Below are 22,544 nucleotides of genomic sequence, written 5' to 3' on the forward strand. Positions count from 1 at the left end.
GCTTTGAATAAAGGGCTGGTGTAAAATAAAGTTGCAATATTGTAAAAATCATGATCATGTAAAAGTAAAGGTCCAATGTTAATTGCAAAAGACAATACATTCCTGTGAGTTTCCTTGTAGCCAGGACAAAGAAAGGAAACATTCCAAGCTTTATAACTAAGTATTCTCATTGTTCAAGTGAGCAATTTTTTTCACAGCAGTACACTCTAAAAGATATTTCCCCAACGGTCTACTATAGAAAGCACTGAGACATACTAATACAGTGTCCTTGAAAACTGATTTACAAAATCTTTACTAACAGGTTTCATATGTGTATTTGTTATGAAAACTAAGAAAAGCTAAAGGCATAGGGTTTTAGTGCAACTTATGGCAATTCTAAAGGCAGCTAAGCTGAAGTGGAGGTCTGCCTGGACGGATGGGTAGATGTGAGAATGCAAGGGAGCTGGTGTAAGGCCTGTGTGTTAGGCCAGCTACCCCAAATATTCTTCCTTCTCCATTGTATGCAAACAGATGACAATGAACTGTCTAGTAGCTATTTTCAGAGGATGTGGTAAAGACCAGAGGAGTTGTTAAGAGCGTTGAGGTATCTTTAAAACACCTCAACTTTATCTTTAAAATAAAAGGTGGAGGTATCTTTAAAAAAATAAATAAATAAAGTTTGCTGAGTGTTTTAAATACAACTTTCCCTTTTAAAGTTTTTCTTATTGTAAAAATAAAATGCATACAATATATAAATGAAATTGGTTAATAAAGAAACAAATGACTTACACTCCTGCAATTATATATTTGCATGCTAAATCACTTCAGTAGTGTCTGACTCCTTGCTACCCTATGGACTGTAGCCCTCCAGGCTTCTTTGTCCATGGCATTGTCCAGGCAAGAATACTGGAGTGGGTTACCATGCCCTCCTCCAGGGGATCTTCCCGACCCGCAGATCAAACCTGCATCTCTTGTGTCTCCTTCATTGGCAGGTGGCTTCTGTACCACTAGGACCACCTGGGAAGCCTCATAATATGATTATGTGGTGATTTAAAAATATATCCATAAGTTCCTTGATAATTCTCTTTTCAAAAGGGGGAAGCTGATTCCCCTCTTTTTAAGTGAGGGCTGGATTTAGCAACTTAATTCTAAGAAGTAGAATGTAGTGACAGTGAAAACACATGAGACTTCCAAGCCTATGTCATGGAAACCTGTGGCTTCCTCCTTGCTCTTGGATCACTTGCTCTGGAGGAAGACACATGCCATTATTTAAGGATACCCAGGAAATCTAGAGTGGCCCACATGGTGAGGAACTGATGCTTCCTACAAATAGACAACCAGAAACTGAGACCTCCTGCCACCAGCCATGTGAGTGAGCCCTCTTGGAAGCAGAACTCTTAGCGTCAAACTTTCAGATGCCTGCGGCACTAGCCCTAGATGGCAGCTTGACAATGACTTAGAGACCCTGAGCCAGAACTACCCAGTGAAGTCATTCCCAAATTCCTAACCTGCATAAAAATCTGAGATCATGAGTGCTTGTTGTTCCAAGCTGCTAAGTTTGAGAAGTAATTTAGTTATAAAGCAACAGGAATTTATATAATCACCATTAATACTCTCAGTTTAGTTTTTCAATTCTCTATTTCATTTGTCTCTGCTCTAATCTTCATTATTTCCTTACTTGTGCTATTTTTGGGTTTAGCGTGTTCTTATTTTTCTAGTTCTTAAGTTGTAAAGTTAGGCTGTTGATTTCAGATCTTTCTGATCTGTTTCTGTGTCTTTTCTTGCATCTTTGAAGTAGCTGGTTGGCGCGTATTGTGAGAGCAGACTGCTCCAAGTGGGGTCTTGAAGACCTCAGACACTAATTTCAGTTGAGTTCTGCTGCATCATTACTTAAAAGTACACCAAAATTCAGACAGCAGGGACCATGGTCCAAAACACTGGGAAGCAAGACGTGAGCTTACGAGCTGTATGACCATGAGTGGGGTCAAGGCTCATTTTTATCAGTTATAAATTTATGGACTAATAATTCTTACCTTATAAGGAGGGTAGTGAGGATATAATTAAATAGGTTTAGTAAAAGTACAAAGTAAAAATATAAAGATAGTATCTGTTCCTAGAGCATGAGCATCGTGGAGGCAGGGAACTGTGCCTTTTTCTCTTTTCAATGAATGAATTCTGTAGCAGCTTTGACTGGGCTTGAATTCTATATAGAAGCCATGTATCTCCAGCATCTAGCAAATGATGGGCACTTAGAAAATGTCAATTTCATGAAAGAGCCAATTATTCTTACCTTGAGTGATGACATGTGTGACCTTTGGTAAGAGTTCACCATCGTGTCCCTCTGCTATGCTTCCCACTAGTGCGGTTCCTTCATCAACAGGAACTCCTCCGGGTCAGTTCTTTCACAGACAGAGCCAGTACCAGCACAAATGTTTGCCGTTATCTTGGGAGATGCTGTCCTACTGAGGTGGCTGAGAAGATGCAGGAGAAAAATCAGGAAGAGGAGTAGCATTTACTTGTCTGTTTCTTCATCTGCTTCTTGTCATCTTTCTTGCCTCCCTAACTCTCTCTCTTTCATACACACACACACACACACACACACACACACACACACACACTTGCACGTCTGCTCTCTTTCACTCAGAAAGACACACACGCACCTCCCAAGTATTACTTTTGGGCCGAAATCCAAAGTCTTCTCTTATCTGAAATTCACTGTGCATTTGCCACTTGGCAGAGCCTACAAACAGCTCAGTGGGTGTTTTTATAGTCAGCACTAAAAAAAATTGCCACAGTACTAATAAAGTTTTCCTTATTGTTGTAACTGTTGGCAAGGGCAAATGTCTGGGGAGATTGACTGCCTGAAAGGCTTCATTATGCTCCAAGAATATTTTTGATAGAATTTCAACAGCTCCTGAATGACTGTCAACTTCACCATGTGACTCACACCCCCTGTACCCCTCCTTAATTGGTCTTCAAACTCACAAAAACATTCAGGTCAGTTGTTGGGCATCTGAATCTTTTCAAGTAATTAGTAGGTAGAATTACCAGATAGCAGGCAGTGTTTGCTTGTAATTTATCAATCAGGGCTGCTTTAGGGGTAATCGTCATCTAGAATGGTCTTGTAACCATGTTCAGGTTAAAGTGTTGGAACTTCCCTGGCAGTCCAGTGAAGACTCCACAGGTTTGATCCAAGGTCAGGGAACTAAGATCCCATATGCTATTCAGGGAGGCCAAAAAGTTAAAAAAAAAAAAAGTATCAGTAGAAAGTTTATTACTGTCTTTTGTTTCCACTAGGTTGTGAGTTTTCCCTTTAAAATCCAGACTCAAAGTAAGACAGATATTTGGAACGCAAAAATTTCAAGGGAAAAATTTCCCCAGCAACCTCAAATATAAAAAAGCATTTAGGCAACATTCCTCAAAGACTTGACAGGGTTATATCAATTCATATATTCAAGGCAGATATATACTATCTGATGAGTATAAGATGGACATTAAGTCTTTTACCAAGCAAAGTTCCACTTTGCCAGCTAGGTTGAGGATAAGCAGTGGTGCACATAAAGGTCTTCTAATGCTAACACTTGACTACTAATATTGGTGGCTGCAACAACCATTAGACTTCTTTCTTTTTGGCAACCCATGGACCTGTTTTTCTTAATTCTTCACTGAACTGTTTTTTAGTTCAAGATAGATAGATGTGCCAAAATGACAAAGTGTATATTGAATAGACAACGTGCCTAGATTTACAGACCACTGGCTCAGGAACACATTTTTCCATTAGCAGAGCCCAGGTCTTGGCTGCAAAGTTCTGTGACAGCTCTTGGGATCAGTCCTGGGTCAAGGTGCTGTGAGGTCCAGCTGACTGCTTCATTCTCAGAAATACCTTCCCTCTTCGAAGTCCCCTTGATTGGAAAAAATCACTCCTTGCTTTATATTTAAAGACAGTGTCCCCTTTTCTTCCTTCTTCTCTTTTCCATTTTTTTTCTGACTCACATATAGAACCAAGATGTTGGGTTCCAGAAGCCCATATGCTAATTCACAGATGGTTTGGGGTGATAATTTTTTTCCTTGCCATTTGAATCATTTAGGTAATGTGTTTTATTTTTCAATACAGAATAAAAAACAACATTCTAAATAGACATCAGTGTCATATGGTACCTTACAATGTCTTCAGGTACTGCAATCAATGTAGTTTGAATACAGATTTTACTATGAAGTTTTTCTTGGACTTGCTTTCTTGAAGAGTTCACTTAAGGATGAATTCTAAAATGCTGCTGATACAACAGCTCATATTTAACATTTTTTTCGAATTTATATCTAATCAAGATAAATATTGCAACAGATTCTCTTTATAGGTAAAAGAACAAGTGGTACTGGAAAAAAGAGTAACTTCCTTATAATCTTAGAACCAGTACATTCCATTAATATATTTTAAGAAAGCATAATCAATTTTTATTGGGGGAGAAACATAACAGCAAGGAGAGAAATGTGTTTTCACATGGACTTGTCATAGGCATTCAACATTTATTTGTCTTTAGTATATTATCATAGAAATGGAGACTGAAACTTGAGAAAGTAAACCCACTGGAAACTTATCTCCATAATGTGCAGATGATTAAAAGTCTTGCCCCCCGCCCCGCACCACCCCCCTCCCCACCCCACCGCATCTCTTTTATTAAATGGCCATCAGCCAATACACAAGTGATCTCTGTAACTTTGCATATAAAGAAAACCCAATTCATAGTATAACTGAGCTTCATTGCATAAGTCCTACTCTGTTGAGGATTTCTGATAAATTCTGAGGCAACCTGACAGATGTGTCATAATGTCTAATCCCTTTAAACACCCAGAGCTCTCGGAAAGCGGATGTTTTAAAAGAGCAAATTGGAAAGCAAGCTGTTTTTGTATTGAGCTTTCTTTTCCACTGTCCACACTGCCCCTGAATCCATTTTTCTGCAAAGTACTTGGGGAGAGGCAAACCCAGGCATTTACACAGTGATAGCAACCCATTCCAGAGTTCTTGCCTGGACAATCCCAGGGACGGAAGAGCCTGGTAGGCTGCCGTCTATGGGGTCACACAGAGTCAGACACGACTGAAGTGATTCAGCAGCAGCAGCAGCAGTAGGGAAGTGAGAGCTAGATGGTGTGTTTTTGCATCTGAAACCATAAAGATACAAAGACATGAACCTAAATGAGCTTGCTTTTCCCCCAACGAACCCCTGAAGGCCTACAATTATGTTAAGGAGATCTTCAGCCCAGCTACTCAGTGGCAGCATGCTTGCATAACTGAGTTAAAGAAATGCATCCTGGATAGGAGTCTGGGAGGGCCAGAGAAAAAAGTGGGGATATTCTCATAATGAAAGAAGTAAGAGCTGCCCCCCAAAGATCCTTTCAAACCTGCTCCGTGTTTTGGAGCTCTGTACCAGATTTCTGGATTGCATAAATCCATGCTCAGTGATGGCACACTGCCAGATTCCATGGAGGCCGGGAGTTGCTTTCACGGAGAGAAGTGACACCCTCGGAATTGCACACATTTGTGAGGTCTGCTTCTCAGACATTTGGATTACTGCCACGAGGAAGGGAAGGAAGAAATTGGGCCAGTATGCATTCTGTTACAGACCAGCCTTTTGGATGACAGAATTCTTTCCAATCAAAATGCCATGGATTACTCCCTGCTGTGAGCTAATAGGGTGCTAATTAGCATATTTCATTTATTTACTTAACTGGGATAGAAACCACTGGGCACGTGGCCCACTTAGAATGGTTTCCTGGGGAAGCCATGAACTGCTCTAAGCACTACCTCCATGCACTAAGAAAATCAGTTCACAGAAGCAGAGCATTGGGCCCTCTCCCGCTGCCCTCCCCCTCTTCTTTCCTTCACCCCTCCCTTCACCTCCTCCAAACGTAAGCACAGAACACAGACCAGGGCTTGAGTCTGACCTGGTCTCACTTCAGTGAGAACCTGAAATGAGGAATGAAATTTGCACAGCCATTTCCATCTCCATGGATGATTTTTGGCAACCTTGAGGACCACTCTTGACTTGCTGCTTCACCTGTGATAATGATTCTTGGGCATCAGGGGACGCAAGGGCCTCTCCTGATCTCTTCATCACTCCCTCTTTCAGATCAAGAGTCAAACTCACACAATGAGTGAAGATGGTTGCTGGGTTCCAGAACCCTCTCTGGACTGTTATTTGGGGAATCTTAAAATGCCTGTTTGCCATGGTTTCCGCCTTACTTAGGGAAGAACTCATTGTACAATATGTTTTAGATACTTAGGCATTCCACGTCTGCTCATCTTTCTAACGGCATATTTTCTTTGTTCAAGGGCAGACCATTAGCAACACACAATGAAAACAAAGCAGCCAAAACTCACTAAGCAAAGAGAGTTGGATGGGCATTTCAAACTGCTTTCCCTTGGTGTGGAGGCCCGTTGCATGGAGCACTAATACCGAGGCGGGTGTGCAGGCAGCCAGTGCTCTCCAGAGAATTTTTGACTGGGCAAAGGCTCAAAAAGCAGACTCATTCAGTCGAAATATTTCTTGATAACTTGGTAGAAATACATAGGTGTAAAGGGTCTTGTGGTGTTTCTGCAGAAGACTGTTTTCCAAGGACTCAGTGACGAAATATTTCTTGATAACTTGGTAGAAATACATAGGTGTAAAGGGTTTTGTGGTGTTTCTGCAGAAGACTGTTTTCCAAGGACTCAGTGAATAGCACCATAATCTACTCTATTGTCCAAGCCTGACAATCTCGGAGTCATCCTGAATATTTCTTCTTACCCTAATAAGTCACTGAGTTGTGTCAGTTTTACTTCCTGGCTGCTTCTCGGCCTTTATAGTCTCTCCTTTTTTTTTTCTTTAATTTGATCACCGCCTAGGTTAGGTCACCTGTCACCCAGACCTTAGCTACTCAAAATACGTCCTATGGACTGGAGCATCAGCTTCAGTGGAGAGTTTGTTAGAAATTCAGGATTCAGTGACTTTCACTCCCAGGACAAATCAGAAAGTGCATTTTAACAAGTCCCCCAGGTGACCTGAAAAGTAAAAGTGTTAGTCACTCAGTCGTGTCACACTCTTTGTGACCCCATGGACTATAGCCTGCTAGGCTCCTCTCTCCATGGAATTCTCCAGGCAGGAATACTGGAGTGGGTTGCCATTCTTTTAACCAGGGGATCTTCCTGACCCAGGGATGAAACCTAGGTCTTCTGCATTGCAAACAGATTCTTTACCATCTGAGCCACCCGCAGGTTAAATTTGCGGATTACCTGAGTCAAGCCATCTAGTATCCTTCCACCATCCATTTCCTCTCATTACACTTTCCTTACACCTTTTTTATAGCCCATAGATCTGATTGTGTCATATTCTGCTTGAAAGATTCCATACTTCTCCATTAAACACAGAATGACATCTTGGAGCAGAAATTATATTGTAGCCCCTGATATAAGGTAGCCCCAAGATATAACTATAGTTTTGTATACAGAACATAGTTTCTGTGTCAGGGTTTTTTCATATGGTCTGATGGTGGAAAATGTTTCTAGTCAATTCTAGGAGAACCCAGTCATTTGATTTTCTCTGTCACTTCACATTTAAACTCAGTCATGATTTGCCACTTTTTACATTTCACTTCACCATGGCATCAAAATTCCAAAGGACTTATAGTTTTGTGTTATCATCTGGAATTAAATTAACCATTTGTGGTGCCTTTCCCTGGAGCATGGCCATTGCTCCATGCTGGTGTCTGCTAAGCAGCCATACTCACATGGTTCCATCCTCTCCCTGCTTTTATAGTCTCTGCTGCTTTCTCTTGTGGCATTTTGTGAAAACCAGGGAATCCCCTTTGGGCCAGCTGGCTTTCTCTCTTTTTCAGTTAGTTTATGAACTTGTCTCAGGGGACAGAAAGATTTCTCTGTGTTTTGTAGCTGAGAGAGCTGTAGTGTGGCTGCCTGGATCCTTTGGAACGTAGACTCCCCACAACCATGTCTCTTTTTCTCTAGCATCAGTGCCTGCACACCTGAGGTTTCTAAATCTACTTTTGAGCCCTTCTTCTCACTTTTGCCTCTCAAAATTTTGCACTGTGCCTATTGGAACCATTATCATCTGAAATGACACTTATCTTGGTATTTTCAGGCTCTTTTCAGAACACACTCTTCACCTTTCACCTAAATAGTGTCTAGGTTCCCAAGAAATAAATGAATAATAATAAGGTTCTAACATATACGTATAAAATGCTTTGTGCATTACACAGCTCTTTAAAATTCTCCTCCTCCCTCAACCCATTCAATTTACACAGCTAGGTAAGCTAGATGTCTCAGGCAATTATTCCCAGATGAAGAAACCTTATTTTAGAGATGTTAAATAACTTTCCTAGCATTACCTGATGCCTAAAAACTGGAGGGAAAAATAACCTTGAGGCCTTCTGACTCTGGATCTACCAATATTCCTTGCAATATATCTTACAGAAAACTAATTTCTGGTTCTTCCCCTCAACTCACATGGTCTTTATGCAGATCACTTACACTCCCTGCACCCATGCCAATCACATTGTAAAATGCTTATGAGAATGATACTCTCTACTAGATAATTATGATGTGCTTTGAGCCCCCTGGGAGACAGAAAAACTCTAGGTAGCATTTGCATTTCTCAATTTTGTCCAGAAATTTTCTCCCCCTTTATTTCTACATATCTTATTTTCTCTTTTAGGTATTATGCAACCTGGCAGGCAAGGATTCTTTCCTCACCTTCTTTTATTTCTTCATAATAATTAGTGCAATATGGGGTAGACAGTTGGTAACTAGTGATTGCTTACCAGCTTAATAAATACATAGAATCTTATTCGTGTATTTGCTGAACCATGTGAAAGGCTCTATATCTCTGTGAAGTTTGTGATATGTCTTGTTGCTTTATTCCAAAATATCGTAATTTTAATATAACAAGCTGTTTCTTAATTTAAACCACTGGTACTCAGCTTCAGAGCTGCAGCTGTATCTTGCCAGAGGTAACATCAAGTGTTCTTGTTGAGGGCAACATCCTTCCAAATACAGCTGAAAAATTTCACATATTCAGCAGCAATTTATTATTCTCTCATTCAGGAATTTCTTACTTCAGTCGTTCATACATAAATAACTTTACTAATGAATGAATTTACTTATTCCCTCACTGATTTGTTTCAACTTTTCTCAGAGTGCTCCTTTTGGAAATCCTAATTTCTCAAGTCCTGATTTCATAAAGCCTAAAGCCTTTTCTCTTCATCTCAAATTGATGCGATCTTCTCTTCATAAAAATTCATCATATTCTAGCATTTATATACCTTTACTGTTTTCCTGATCAGGACTGAAGTTCCTCTAAGACTAGAAACAGTATGTTGCTATCTCTTGACCCACAAAATGCCATACATAACTGTCCAGTAACTCTCTGAGTTTGGTTAACTGAAATAACAAGACATTCTAATTTTATTTTTGAACACGAAAATGGGATTATTTCTTGCTGGAAATATTATGGCAACTACTAATTAACATTTTAGTGTTATAGCCTACTTTTCCTAAGATTTCAACCTAACAACTGAACCTTCTAAAAATGCCAATGAGTATGCTATTTGCAAGGAAATTACAATAGGAAGGAAAGAAACTCTGATCTCATTTTTTTTTTTTTTTTTTTAGTGCTAGGTTACTCTGGGCTTAAGTGATAGAATTTATGAGTCACTCTAAATTGTTGGTCATATACTAATACAATTATTTATATGCTTTCATTGCTAAGGTTTTAAATTGTAATTGTATCCACGTCTGGTATCTGTTCTGCTCCCCTGAGCATCTACCTACTATCTACTGGAAAATAGCCATGAATCTTAAGAACTAGTAAAAGGCAGTCTCACTGAAGCCCCAAATCAAGAAAATATTATTTACTTATAGAAGGAAAGCTACCTTTTAAACTGGACACCATGAGTTATAAAATACATTACTCTAGTGAATACACTTCAAAATGAGATTGGGGCTACATTTTCTTTCTTTTTTTATTTAGTATGATTTACAATACTGTGTTAGTTTCAGGTGTACAGCATAGTGATTTGATTGCCTTTTTTTTTTTTTTTTACAGATTATATTTCTTTATGTATTGTTATAAGATACTGGGTGTAATTCCCCATGCTATAGAGTAAATCTTTGCTACTTATCTACTTTTCGTATAGTAGTTTATATCTGTTAATCCCGTACCTTTCCTCCCCTCTTGCCCTTTTGTACTCACATTTTTTTTTTTTTTAATCTCTGTTGGGACTACATCTGCAATGTTAGGAAACACACTGAATAACGGTTGTGACTATCTTCCATATATTATATAAACGAGAGAGGACATATTTAGGGCAACTAGTACACAAAATAGTGTAGTTGTCAAGGCTGCTGAGCTAGTGCAGAGGTATAAATTGGCTGCGGTATGCTCGATTTACTCAGAGTAAGACCTGATAAGAAATGATGTGAAAGTAGGAGTCAAACTCTTAGGTCTAGCTCTCTTTCCAAACGACCAAGCTGGTCACAGCATCTCTGAATCTCACTGTTATGGACTGAATGTTTATCTTCTAGAATTTGTATATTGAAACCCTATCCTCCAATGTGATAGTATTAGGGGCTGGGGCCTTTGGGAAGTATCAATATTAAGATTAGACAAAGTCATGATGGTAGAGCCCTCATGATTGTAATTATTGTTCTTATAACAGGCATGAGACAGCTCGCTTCCCCACTCTGCTCCCTGATGTATGAGGATGCAATGAGAGGTTGATGGTCTACAGCTCAGAGAAAGGATGTAATCAGAACTTGTCTAGGCTGGCATTCTGCTTTCAGATATCTAGGCTCCAGGACTGTTAGAAATAAATTTTTATGGTTTATAAGCCCCTCAGTCTATAGTACTTTATTAGAGCAGCCTGAATAGACTAAGAGTCTAGTGCTTCTTATTTGACAGAATATAAGGGAAAAAAAGAAACTATTTGGGAAACCAAAAGCATGCATCAAACCACATATATCTCCTCCCACCTTCTTTCTGGGGCTTAGTGGTATGTGTGGTTTTAGAAGAAAGCCAGATCATCTCTCATGAAACATCCAGTGTGGGAACTTCTTTTAAATGATGCTCTCATTCCTCAGCTTATCCAAGGATTTCCTAAAGGTCATTCTGGGGACGTGTCATTTCCTACTGAATGTGATTCAGGAGGAAAGGGAGGGGATGATAGGGCTATAAGCTACAGTTGCTGTTAAAGGGAGTATTGTATTTTGAGAAGTGCAGTGAGTTATATGAGCCAAGGATGTGGCCAGGTTTGCTGGCTGCAGGAGTTGGGCAGTGAAGTTATTCTTCAAGAATACAATTTATAAAAATTGTTATTCTGAGGATGGTGAGCAGTACATGGGAAATAAAATCTTGGGAAGTTTTAAACAGTTCCTTTAGGAGCTTAAAAACCTTCTAGGAGCTGCAGTTTTATGTTCTATAGCACAACAATCCATGGAAGCAGAAAACTCTTCATTAATCAAGGATGGCAGTGGCAGGTTGGTGGAGGTAAATTCTCCCTCGTATTCTGATTTCCAAAATGTGGCTCTTATCCAGTATTTTGAGGGTTCTTGAACTTCCAAAATTAAAAAGGAAAAGTGCTCAGAGACTGATAATCCTCCCTGCCTCTTGCCCAGGATTCTAGGACGATCTTGCCTGCTACAGTCTAATAGCCTTCAATGGGATGAGCTGAAAGGCAATATGATATTTTCAAGAATCAGAAACCCAGAAGAACACCAACTCAATTGGAAATAGACATTGTCAAAATTGAGCTTCCCCATGCCCACTTCAGCATATTGGAGAGGACATAACATTTGGAGTGAAAAAAAATAAGATGCAGGAGTGGCCTATGAATCCAACCAGCTAATATAAAATTACTGGAGAAAAATTTGCAAAACAGCAGAGAGTAAGGGGATAGAGGACAGAGACCAATAAACCGTGAAGTGAGTGGGTGGTTTGGGTTGCCCCAAAGTCACTTATTGTTGTTGTTTAATCAATGTGTTGTGGCTAATTCTTTGAGACTCCATGCACTATAGTGAGGCTCTTCTGTCCATGGAATTCTACAGGCAAGAATACCAGAGTGGGTTACCATTTCCTCCTCCAGGGGGTCTTCCCTATCCAGGGATTGAACCCATGTCTCCTGAATTGGCAGGAAGGTTCTTTAACACTGAGCTGCCAGTAAGCCCCAAAGTTACTTACTCCAGACCTTAAGACAATATAGGCCAAACTACCTCCCCAGAACTTTCAGTGAAAACATTATATGCCAGTGTTTTCAAATACACAGTTCTGGGAGTCGACCTAAAGGTGATGGCATCAGGTAGTTGATAAAGGCTCTGTCTCATAGGGTATCAGCTAGACATGGCACATTCACATATCATCCAATAGGCCGTGTCTTCTTGGTTTGAGTGATCATTTGAGATGTTCAGTGAGAACTGGATGGTTTTAACTTGAATGGTCACCCTTTACTCATCATCAGATATAGGTGAGGCAGCAGGTGTCCTGACTGTCTTATTTTGTAAAGACTATGTCCTTTTGAAGCTACCAGATCACTGGGAGCTGGTAATGTTCACAGTGGTAATTATGAGTTTCTTGGAAGAAGTAGAACTCCAATTTTGTTTTAAAAGATCTGGGATCCATGTAGTGTGAATGAATAGCTTGATGGCCTCCTTCTCTGAGCTGGTGTCCATATACTTATTGAGCATCTTCTTCTTGGCTTTGGAGAGACACAAAGCTTTGGAGAGACTCCAGCACAACACAAATTTTGTATTATTTGTATAATTATATTGCCACATTGGGCCAAATCCTCAGGAGTTTTTGCTAAACAAACCTATTCAAGATGCTTCTGAGACTTGCCATTGGAGCAGAGGAAATTCAGTTCTCAACAGAAGCAAATAGTACTGGCATCAGACAGCTGAGAATAAAAGAAAGCCTGGATTTTCCAGAACCTGGGTCAAGATACCCTGACTAATAAAAGCCTAGAACAAAGGGACATGTGAGCAGTAGGTTATGGGAAGCCCTAGTTTCTTGCTATCTCAGCTGGAGGACAATGGTTTCTTGGATTAGTGATATCTCAGGAAAAGAGCAAGGGGCTTAGGACAGGGTAGGAAACTGGTAAAATGGCCTAGAATTTGGTCTTTATATGTGCCATTTGATGCTTTTGAACTGTGGTGTTGGAGAAGACTCTTGAGAGTCCCTTGGGATGCAAGGAGATCAAACCAGTCAATCCTAAAGGAAATCCGTCCTGAATATTCATTGGAAGGACTGATGCTGAAGCTAAAGCTTATACTTTGGCCACCTGATGCAAAGAACTGACTCGTTGGAAAAGACCCTGATGCAGGGAAAGATTGAAGGCAGGAGGAGAAGGGGACAACAGAGGATGAGATGATTGTATGCCATCACTGACTCAAAGGACATGAGTTTGAAGAAGCTCTGGGAGTTGGTGATGGGCAGGAAAGCCTGGTGTGCTGCAGTCCATGGGGTTGCAAAGAGTCAGACATGACTGAACAATTGAACTGGCTTACCTGCCACTAGCCCTGAGACTGGCTATTCATCTGTGATGCAGGCCCAGGCAGCTGGTCAGTCTGAGCATCACCCTTCCACTTCTGGTAGATAGGGACTGGAAGCCATTTCCTCTTGTCTCATTGGCCAAACTGGCTTACGTGCTTATCTTTGAACTGATTACTGTAGTTTCACTAAGGAAGATGAGTTTCACTAATGGGATTAAGTTAATCAGAGCCCTTTATAGATATTTAAACCACTAATTACTTTTGCTAATTTGAAATAAAATATATATTGATACTTAAACATACTCATAATTTTTAGTATAGCTGCATTAAAATACAGAAGAAATCTTAGTTGCCTATTATTTCCATGAAGCACTAGGTAAAGCATAAAAGACTTGCCAACTTGGTTAAATTATTTTATATAAAATATATTGATGGCTGAAACCACCTTGAAGATTTTGAAAAACATTTATTTTCAAATAGATGCCTGGTTATCAAGATGTGACCTATGTGAAAACCTGCTTTGAAACAAGAGGATGGAATAGATAAAGGTTAAAAGATCCTTTTGTCTCTACAATACTAGGGAAAAAATAAGAAATATTCTTCATTCTTCCTACCACAAAACAAATAGTAAAGCCACACAGTTGTAACATAATGTCTTAGTCCATACAAGCTATTATAACAAAATACTATAGACCAGATAGCTTACAAATGACAGAAATTTTCTCTCTCCCAGTTCTGGAAAGTCCTGAAGAGAGTCCTCTTCCTGGTTCACAGCCAGTGCCTTCTCACTGTGTCTTCACAGTGAGAAGGGGTGAGGGAGCTCTCTAGAGCCTCTTTTATAAGGCCACCAATCCCATTCATGACGGTGCCACCCTCATGACCTAAGCACTTCCTGAAGGCTTCACTTCCTAATACCATCAACTTTGAGGGTTAGGATTTCAACATATGTATTTTGAGGGGACACATGCAGACCATAGCACGTAGTTTTTCTCCTAGTAGATGATCTGATACTATAATCTACTAAGGTATGCATTCTCAGCTGCTCGGTTGTGTCCTACTCTTTGTGACCCCATGAACTACAGCCTGCAAGGCTCCTCTGTACCTGGAATTTTCTAGGCAAGAATACTTAAGTAGGTTGCCATTTCCTACTCCAAGGGATCTTCCCAACCCAGAGACTGAACCCACGTCTCTTGCATCACCTGCATTGGCAGGCAGATTCTTTACCACTGTGCCACCTGGGAAGCCTATTATCTTAGCAGGGAATGGGAATCCAGAGGGAACTGGGTTTTGGTATCTCCTCTGCCACAGACAAGCTGGGTTATTTTGGTTAAATCATTTCAGACCTTTGAACCATATCTATAATATGTAGATAAAATGCCTACCCTCCAATTACCTCTGCCATGAAGATCAAATATGGAGGTAATATGTCTAGAAGTATAAGATAATATGTTTAAACTATAAAACTGTCTAAACTGTAAAGGACTTTTGAATGTATTCTTATTACTAATACTATTATTTGACTACTAAATTTATTCAAAGTGAGTTTGCAGCCTTGACTAAGTTATTTAACATTTTTCACTCTTATTTCCTGTTTTTAGACTATGAAGGTTTAAATCATATGAGCTCTAATATGTCTTTCAGCTCAGCTTTGGGGTCTTTTAATTATATTTTTTTCTGATAACTATTGAATGCTGCTTCCTCATTGGACAGAGAGGTAGGGAGGCATGGGTTTACAGTTGCCAGCTGTGGACAGTGATATTGTGGGTTAATTACACTGTATTTCTGATACATTTCTTTGGAATTTTAATGATTGTAATTGCAATCAATGTAGAGTTTTCTTTGATGCCCTGAGTTGTTTTAGGTTTTACATGCAGCATTGGGTATATAAAAATTTGCAAGCTCGTTTCTGGGCATAAGTTTTGAGAGAGAATGTACACAATTCAGAGAGCAGATGAGTTAGCCAAAGACATTCAATTTAGAGGCAATTTCAGAAACTGAATCACATATCTTGATTTCCATGGAGCAGGATTTGTAGTTATTATATCCTTAGTTTTAAAGGAATAACTGAATTAGTGAGAAAATGACCTTCGAAACTATATGAGACAGGGTTGCCTTTGATAGGTTCTGAACTATCTAGACAGATAGGAAAAAGAAAGAATAGCTCAGAGAATTAGGACCTTGAAACAGGGAACTATTAGGTTTATGAACTAATAAAGGAGTGCTATATGAAAATCTTGCCTAGGTTTTCATTCTAGACAGAGCTTTCATTTGTTCATATTTCCAGACCATAAATACAAATTTCTTTGGCAGAGATGATGACGATGATGATGACTACTGCATAATGACAATAATTGCTAACATTCATCACTTGCTTATTCTTTGCAAGGCCCTAGTCTATGTCCTTTATATGTATTCTCTCCTTTGATCCTGAATAAAATTTCATGTTCTTTACCATCTGAGCCACAGGGAAGCCCATGGGTACAATTCTTTTCTCTTCGTTCAGTTCACTTCAGTCAATCAGTCGTGTCCGACTCTTTGCGACCCCATGAATTGCAGCACGCCAGGCATCTTTGTCCATCACCAACTCACAGTTTACCCAAACTCATGTCCATTGAGTCGGTGATGCTATCCAACCATCTCATCCTCTGTTGCCCCCTTCTCCTGCTGCCTTCAATCTTTCCTAGCATCAGGGTCTTTTCAAATGAGTCAGTTCTTCGCATCAGGTGGCCAAAGTAATGGAGTTTCAGCTTCAACATCAGTCCTTCCAATGAACATTCAGGACTGATTTCCTTTAGGATGGACTGGTTGGATCTCCTTGCAGTCCAAGGGACTCTCAAGAGTCTTCTCCAACACCACAGTTCAAAAGCATCAATTCTTCGGTGCTCAGCTTTCTTTATAGTCCAACTCTCACATTCATACAGGACTACTGGAAAAACCATAGCCTTGACTAGACGGACTTTTGTTGACAAAGCAATATCTCTGCTTTTCAATATGCTGAATAGGTTGGTCATAACTTTCCTTCCAAGGAGTAAGCGTCTTTTAATTTCATGGCTGCAGTCATCATCTGCAGTAATTTTGGAGCCCAAAAATATAAAGTCTGCCACTGTTTCCCCATCTATTTGCCATGAAATGGTGGGACCAGATGCCATGATCCTAGTTTTCTGAATGTTGAGTTTTAAGCCAACTTTTTCACTCTCCTCTTTCACTTTCATCAACAGGCTCTTTTGTTCTTTTTCACTTTCTGCCATAAGGGTGATCACCTGCATATCTGAGGTTATTGATATTTCTCCCGGCAATCTTGATTCCAGCTCGTGCTTCATCCAGCCCAGTGTTTCTCATGATATAATCTGCATATAAGGTAAATAGGCAGGGTGACAATATACAGCCTTGACGTACTCCTTTTCCTATTTGGAACCAGTGTGTTGTTCCATGTCCAATTCTAACTGTTGCTTCCTGACCTGCATACAGGTTTCTCAAGAGGCAGGTCAGGTGGTCTGGTATTCCCATCTCTTTCAGAATGTTCCACAGTTTGTGGTGATCCTCATAGTCAAAGGCTTTGGCATAGTCAATAAAGCAGAAATAGATGTTTCTCTGGAACTCGCTTGCTTTTTTGATGATCCAGAGAATGTTGGCAATTTGATCTCTGGTTCCTCTGCCTTTTCTAAACCCAGCTTGAACATCTGGAAGTTTACGGTTCACAAATTGTTGAAGCGTGGCTTGGAGAATTTTGAGCATTTTTTACTAGCGTGTGAGATAGTTTGAGCATTCTTTGGCATTGCCTTTCTTTGGGATTGGAATGAAAACTGACCTTTTCCAGTCCTGTGGCCACTGCTGGGTTTTCCAGATTTGCTGCCATATTGGGTGCAGCATTTTCACAGCATCATCTTATAGGGTTTTAAATAATTCAACTGGAATTCCATCACCTCGATTAGCTTTGGTTGTAGTGATGCTTCCTAAGGCCCGCTCTTTGTAGGTGAGGAAAATGAGGCACAGAAGTGTTAATCACCTTACTCAAGAACATGCAATAAATCATGGGCAGAGCTGGAATGCAAACCCGTATAACACTGAAAGCACACTTACCCAGCTGGCTCTATCACTTAATGCTACTGCCAACAATATGTAAAACTACTCCTATTTGTATTTTTACTATTCTAGACATGTCACCCATTAACTTATTTTATCTTCATTACAACCCTATGTAGTAGGTACTATCATCATTACCTGTAATCTTATAGATATGAAAACTGAAGAACAGAAGACAAACTCTAGAGTTTGTCCTCTTAGCTATTGTACTATTCCAACAATGTTTTTAAAAGCAGTAATGGAAAACTTAAAAATAATAGATACAAGTACTTGAGAGATTTTTACAAGCTAGCTACAAAATACTTTTTGCACATTGCCTTTATTATAATCATAGTAGGTGTGAATAGTTTTTAATCACATTTTATAAAGGATAAAATTGAGACTTAGAAAAATTAAGAAATTTTCCTATTATCTCATTAATCTATACTGTTGGAACCCAGGATTCAAGACTTTAGGGACTAGCCCCAAAGCCAAACTACAACACTGAATTCGTGTCTATGACCATAACACTTCTTCACTCTTTCATTCAACAAATATTTATTAAGCACCTATGTATTGTGTGGAGTTTCCCAGGTGGCTCAGTAGTAAAGAATCTGTCTGGCAATGCAGGAGATGCAGGAGGCATGCAGGAGACATTCAGGAGACATGGGTACTATCCCTGGGTTGGGAAGATCCCCTAAAGTAGGAAATGGCAACCCATTTCAGTATTCTTGCCTGGAAAATTCCCTGGAGAGAGGAGCCCCAGTCCATGAGGTCAAAAAGAGTCGGACACAATTGAGCACACTGAGCTTGCACCTACACGTGTATTCTGTACCAAGAGATACCTTTCTATGTTTTCCCAGGTGGATTGTAAAATAGAACATAAGATTTTCTCAACCACAGAAAGCCTCTGGAAGAATGGATAAATGGTGGCAAAGATGTTCAAACAAAATGCAGTGGTAGTTTGACAATGATCATTCTAGGCTTGATCTCAGAAAATATTTAAATTAACTATTTCCATTTTAAAATAAAATATTTAAGTTCACAAGTAGCAGCAAAAAAAAAAAAAAAATCCCAGAAATGCATATAAAAACTGAACAGGATGTTTTAATCACTAATCTTCCCACAAAGAGACCTCTCCCCATTTCAATAACTAAGTCTGTGAAAATAAAATGAGACTACCTACTGCAGTGTTTTGAAAGTATGTTGAATAGCTTCTCCCACTATTTCACTTGCAAAGTGAATGCTAATTGGATAAAGCCAAGGTCTTTGGGATGGGGAATCTTGCTGGGAGTAAGGAGTAACAACAATTATAAAGCCAGTTACTTTAAGGATAGCAGATGTCACAGGCTGTCCTAACTGACGAGCCTTTGTGTGATCAACTGTATCCTTTCTCTTCTTTTGACCTTTAATTTACTTCTGATATTTTCTACCTGCTTGAATGCACTGGACTTTTCATTTCAAGGAAACTAGTATCATGGCAAATATTTACATTTATTTTGTAGAGATAAAGCTAGTTGTTTTTCTTTTGAGTTACCAAAAGTATTTCCTAATTGTGCATTAGTTGTGAATATACAGTTTGTTGAAACTTCTGTAACTAACCAAAAATGGCAGAAATACGGCTCCCTGGTTAAGGGTGTGTATCTATCTTCCTCTCAATTTTAAATGTGACATTTTTACAGTGTAACATAGTACCTGCAAATAGTAGGTTTTCAATTTATGCTTGTTGAATTGGAATTCAAAATTTTAATTAACAAATTAACATAAAATGAAATGCATGCATCTTAGTTATTCATCTGGTGAATTTTGACAATTCTTTCCAACTCTGTAAGTGCTATCCCCACCAAAAAAACCAAAAAACAAAAAAACCCCACAAGAATCATTTTCATCATTCTGAAAGTTTTCATGCCTCTTAGTCAATCCCTAGCCTATTCATGAGTTCAACCACTTCCTACTTCTATCTCCACAGATTAGTTTGCCAGTAATTAGAATTCGTATGAATGAAAACATGCAGTGTATTTTTACATCAAGATTCTTTTTCTCATCTTAATGTTTTTGAAATTAATTTTTGAAATTAATTCAAGTTGTCACTTGAATTTGTACATCATTATTTTATTACTGAGTAGTGTTTCACTTTATGAATGTAATACAGTTTGTTTATTCATTGTTTCATTGATAGACATTTTAATTGTTTCCAAGTTTCAGCCTGTCGACTGTCTAGAACAAGCGTTTTTGTGGATAACTTTTATTTCCTCTTGGTAAATACCCAGGATGAAACTCCAGGTTATAGGATGAATGTGTATTTAACTTTATGAAAAACTGCCAAAGTTCTTCAAAATGATTGTGCCATTTTGCATACCAACCAGTATGAAAGTTTTAGTTGCTCCTCATCCTCACCAATATTTGGCATTTTCAGTCTTTCAGATTTTATCCATTATAGTGGGTACGAAGTAGAATCATACTGTGGATTTAATTAGCGTTTTCCTGATATTGAGCACTGATGGGTGCTTGTTGACCATTTGCTTATCTTTTTTTGATAAAGCATCCCGGCCTTTTGCCTTTTAAAAAAAAAAAGAGTATAGCTGCTTTACAATATTGTGTTAGTTTCTATTGTACAGCAAAGTGAATCAGCTATATGTATACATATATCCCCTTTTTTTGGATTTCCTTCCCATTTAGGTCATCACAGAATATTGAGTAGAATTCCCTGTGCTATAACAGTAGGTTCTCATTATATAAACCATGTACTTTACATATAGTATAAACTATGTACTTTATACATAGTCCCAATAGCTTATCTATGTCAGTCCCAATCTCCTAGTTTATCCTATGTTTCCTCTTGCACTACACCTGTATCTCTATTTCTGCTTTGTAAATAAGATTGTCCATACCAATTTTTTTCAGGTTCCACATATATACCCTTTTTAAATTTGTCTCTTTATCCTTGATTCATAGGAGTTCTTTATATAATTTTTATGTGTCTACATGCCTTTTTCAAATGCATATTCCAAATATTTTTCCCCAGTTTGTGGTTTGCCTCTTCATTTTCTTAATGTTGTCTTTTGATAAGCAGAGCCTTTTCATTTTGATGAGTCTAACTTAACAGTTTTTTCTTTAAATGTTGTTGCTTTTTGTGTCTGTCCAACAAATCTTTGCCTAACTCAAGATTGCAAAGACATTCTCTTGTGTGTATATTTTCTTTTTAGAAGCTTTATGGTTCTGGGTTTTTTGTTTAGGTCTATCATCCATTTTGGAGAAGGAAATGGCAACCCACTCCAGTGTTCTTGCCTGGAGAATCCCATGGACAGAGAAGCCTGGTGGGCTGCCGTCTATGGGGTCACACAGAGTCGGACATGACTGAAGCGACTTAGCAGCAGCAGCAGCATCATCCATTTAGAATTAATTTTTGTGTATGAAGTGAAATAGAGAACAGGGATTCATGTTTATTATTTTTCATAAAAATTTTTCATAGTCATCTAGTTGTTCCAGAAACATTTGTTAAAAAGATGTTTTGTCTCCATTAATTTTATATTGAGGTAAAAAATCTATTGACCTTAATTGTAAGGGTCTATTTCTTAACTCATTTTTTTCGTTGATTTGATAGTCTATGTTAGTACCACACAATCTAGGTTATTATGATTTGTAATAAATCCTGAAATCAGGTAATTTAAGCCTTCCGACTTCTTCTTTTCAAGATATATTATTCTAGATCTATTGAATTCCATATAAAAGTTTAGAATTAACTTGTCAATTGCTTCAAAAAACTCTACTGAAATTTTGAAAGGGATTGCATTGAGAATCTAGATAAATTTTGGAAGAATGGGTAGAAACATTATTGAGTCCTACAATCCATGATGTGACATATCTCTCTTATCTATTTATATCTGTATTTTCTCAGCTGTGTTTTGTAGTAGTTGGTATAGAGCTCTCGCACATTTTTATTAGTTTTTTGTTTTGGAAGTATTTTATGTTTTGGAAATCATATTTCTAAAATTGCATGCTCCAGTTATTCACTACCTGAATACAGAGATGAAATTGATTTTTAAATATTGACCACTGTGTATTCTATATAAAATTCACTTATCAACTATTGTCATTTGTCATTTTTTTGTAGCTTCCATAGGGTTCTCCAAGTACACAATTATATTACTTGTGAATTTTTCCAATTTTACTATTTTTCAATATTTATCACTTCTTGGCATTTATCTTCCTTTACTGCACTAGTCAGAACATCCAATATTATGTTGAAAAGAAGTGACAACGGCAGTCACATTTGCCTTGCTTCCAGTCTTAACCTATAACCATTAATTATGAAGTTAGCTATAGGTTTTTATTAGACCCATTTAGCAAGATGAGGACCTTCCCTTTTATTCTTAGCTGACTGAGATTTTTTTAATCATTGAGAGCATTGTTAAATTTTTTCTGCTTCTATTGTAATGATCTTTTTTCCCCCTTCCACTTATTCTGTTATTGTAGTGTTTTATACTGATTGATTTTTCAAATGTTGAACCTAACTTTCATTCCTGGGAAAAACCCACTTAGTCATGATGTATATATACATATACATATATATATATATATATATATATATATATATATATATATTTCTGGATCTGATTTGCTAAATTTTGTTAAGGATTTTTATATCCATCTTAAGGAACAATAGTCGTCTATAATTTTCTTCTCTTGTCAAATCTTTGTTAGATCTTGATTTCAAGGTTTTGCTGGCCTCATAAAACCAGTTGGAGAGTACTACTTCCTCCTCTGTATGCTGAAATAAGTTTCAGTAAGATTAGGATTATTTCTTTCTTGGTTGTCTGATAGAATTCACCATTGAAGTTTTGTTTGTAAAAACATTATTTATTGCATATACAATTTAAAAAAAGATTTTAACTATTTATCACAGTGTACCTAACTTCCATAAAGTTAGCAGCTTAAAACATTATATATTTGTTATCTCACATTTTATGTAAGT

Source organism: Bos indicus, chromosome 3 (assembly GCF_029378745.1).
Source record: "Bos indicus isolate NIAB-ARS_2022 breed Sahiwal x Tharparkar chromosome 3, NIAB-ARS_B.indTharparkar_mat_pri_1.0, whole genome shotgun sequence".
NCBI lineage: Eukaryota > Metazoa > Chordata > Mammalia > Artiodactyla > Bovidae > Bos > Bos indicus.